The sequence below is a fragment of the Odontesthes bonariensis genome, chromosome 13 (genome assembly GCF_027942865.1).
Source record: "Odontesthes bonariensis isolate fOdoBon6 chromosome 13, fOdoBon6.hap1, whole genome shotgun sequence".
NCBI classification, from domain to species: Eukaryota; Metazoa; Chordata; class Actinopteri; order Atheriniformes; family Atherinopsidae; genus Odontesthes; species Odontesthes bonariensis.
The window spans coordinates 37307906-37310866 of NC_134518.1; the positions used below are offsets into that span (position 1 = coordinate 37307906).

Here is a 2961-nt window from a genome sequence, read left to right on the forward strand (position 1 = left end):
GACAGAAGGAAGGGAGGAAGGAAAGGATGCAGAGCACAGACAGAAGGAAGGGAGGAAGGAAAGGATGCAGGGCACAGACAGAAGGAAAGGAGGAAGGAAAGGATGCAGGGCACAGACAGAAGGAAGGGAGGAAGGAAAGGATGCAGGGCACAGACAGAAGGAAAGGAGGAAGGAAAGGATGCAGGGCACAGACAGAAGGAAGGGAGGAAGGAAAGGATGCAGGGCACAGACAGAAGGAAGGGAGGAAGGAAAGGATGCAGGGCACAGACAGAAGGAAAGGAGGAAGGAAAGGATGCAGGGCACAGACAGAAGGAAGGGAGGAAGGAAAGGATGCAGGGCACAGGCAGAAGGAAAGGAAGAAGAGGAAAGGATGCAGGGCACAGACAGAAGGAAGGGAGGAAGGAAAGGATGCAGGGCACAGACAGAAGGAAGGGAGGAAGGAAAGGATGCAGGGCACAGACAGAAGGAAAGGAGGAAGGAAAGGATGCAGGGCACAGACAGAAGGAAGGGAGGAAGGAAAGGATGCAGGGCACAGGCAGAAGGAAAGGAAGAAGAGGAAAGGATGCAGGGCACAGACAGAAGGAAGGGAGGAAGGAAAGGATGCAGGGCACAGACAGAAGGAAGGGAGGAAGGAAAGGATGAAGGGCACAGACAGAAGGAAAGGAGGAAGGAAAGGATGCAGGGCACAGACAGAAGGAAGGGAGGAAGGAAAGGATGCAGGGCACAGACAGAAGGAAGGGAGGAAGGAAAGGATGCAGAGCACAGGCAGAAGGAAAGGAAGAAGAGGAAAGGATGCAGGGCACAGACAGAAGGAAGGGAGGAAGGAAAGGATGCAGGGCACAGACAGAAGGAAAGGAGGAAGGAAAGGATGCAGGGCACAGACAGAAGGAAGGGAGGAAGGAAAGGATGCAGGGCACAGACAGAAGGAAGGGAGGAAGGAAAGGATGCAGAGCACAGACAGAAGGAAGGGAGGAAGGAAAGGATGCAGGGCACAGACAGAAGGAAGGGAGGAAGGAAAGGATGCAGGGCACAGACAGAAGGAAGGGAGGAAGGAAAGGATGCAGGGCACAGACAGAAGGAAAGGAAGAAGAGGAAAGGATGCAGGGCACAGACAGAAGGAAGGGAGGAAGGAAAGGATGCAAGTCACAGACAGAAGGAAGGGAGGAAGGAAAGGATGCAGGGCACAGGCAGAAGGAAAGGAGGAAGGAAAGGATGCAAGTCACAGACAGAAGGAAGGGAGGAAGGAAAGGATGCAAGTCACAGACAGAAGGAAGGGAGGAAGGAAAGGATGCAGGGCACAGACAGAAGGAAAGGAGGAAGGAAAGGATGCAGGGAACAGACAGAAGGAAGGGAGGAAGGAAAGGATGCAGGGCACAGACAGAAGGAAGGGAGGAAGGAAAGGATGCAGGGCACAGACAGAAGGAAGGGAGGAAGGAAAGGATGCAGGGCACAGACAGAAGGAAGGGAGGAAGGAAAGGATGCAAGTCACAGACAGAAGGAAGGGAGGAAGGAAAGGATGCAGGGCACAGACAGAAGGAAAGGAGGAAGAGGAAAGGATGCAGGGCACAGACAGAAGGAAAGGAGGAAGGAAAGGATGCAGGGCACAGACAGAAGGAAGGGAGGAAGGAAAGGATGCAGAGCACAGGCAGAAGGAAAGGAAGAAGAGGAAAGGGTGCAGGGCACAGACAGAAGGAAAGGAGGAAGAGGAAAGGATGCAGGGCACAGACAGAAGGAAGGGAGGAAGGAAAGGATGCAGGGCACAGAAAGAAGGAAAGGAGGAAGGAAAGGATGCAGGGCACAGACAGAAGGAAGGGAGGAAGGAAAGGATGCAGGGCACAGAAAGAAGGAAAGGAGGAAGGAAAGGATGCAGGGCACAGACAGAAGGAAGGGAGGAAGGAAAGGATGCAGGGCACAGACAGAAGGAAGGGAGGAAGGAAAGGATGCAGGGCACAGACAGAAGGAAGGGAGGAAGGAAAGGATGCAGGGCACAGACAGAAGGAAGGGAGGAAGGAAAGGATGCAGGGCACAGACAGAAGGAAGGGAGGAAGGAAAGGATGCAGGGCACAGACAGAAGGAAGGGAGGAAGGAAAGGATGCAGGGCACAGACAGAAGGAAGGGAGGAAGGAAAGGATGCAGGGGACAGACAGAAGGAAAGGAGGAAGGAAAGGATGCAGGGCACAGACAGAAGGAAGGGAGGATGGAAAGGATGCAGGGCACAGACAGAAGGAAGGGAGGAAGGAAAGGATGCAGGGGACAGACAGAAGGAAAGGAGGAAGGAAAGGATGCAGGGCACAGACAGAAGGAAGGGAGGATGGAAAGGATGCAGGGCACAGACAGAAGGAAAGGAGGAAGGAAAGGATGCAGGGCACAGACAGAAGGAAGGGAGGATGGAAAGGATGCAGGGCACAGACAGAAGGAAGGGAGGAAGGAAAGGATGCAGGGCACAGACAGAAGGAAGGGAGGAAGGAAAGGATGCAGGGCACAGACAGAAGGAAGGGAGGAAGGAAAGGATGCAGGGGACAGACAGAAGGAAAGGAGGAAGGAAAGGATGCAGGGCACAGACAGAAGGAAGGGAGGATGGAAAGGATGCAGGGCACAGACAGAAGGAAGGGAGGAAGGAAAGGATGCAGGGGACAGACAGAAGGAAAGGAGGAAGGAAAGGATGCAGGGCACAGACAGAAGGAAGGGAGGATGGAAAGGATGCAGGGCACAGACAGAAGGAAGGGAGGAAGGAAAGGATGCAGGGCACAGACAGAAGGAAGGGAGGATGGAAAGGATGCAGGGCACAGACAGAAGGAAGGGAGTTAGGAAAGGAGGCGAGGAGATGAAGCGGCGGGTGGAGGAGGAGTAAATCAGGGTTGGAAACTCCGACACGGAAGAAGAATCAGCCGCTGAGAAGGAAGCAGAAAGCCTGAATGAAAGCAGCCTCCGGCGGACCGCACACTTGTTGATCAGCCTGCA

General features: G+C 54.0%; 1 protein-coding gene across 1 annotated transcript in view; it reads left to right on the forward strand.

The window, feature by feature from the left end:
* The first annotated feature begins 2816 nt into the window (after nt 1-2816).
* dgkq (diacylglycerol kinase theta) overlaps nt 2817-2961 on the forward strand; it is a 44351-nt gene continuing 44206 nt past the window's right edge. The window contains exon 1 of the mRNA XM_075482022.1: nt 2817-2961. This exon is cut by the window's right edge and continues 1054 nt beyond it. The gene's annotated coding sequence lies outside the window, so the exon portion shown is untranslated.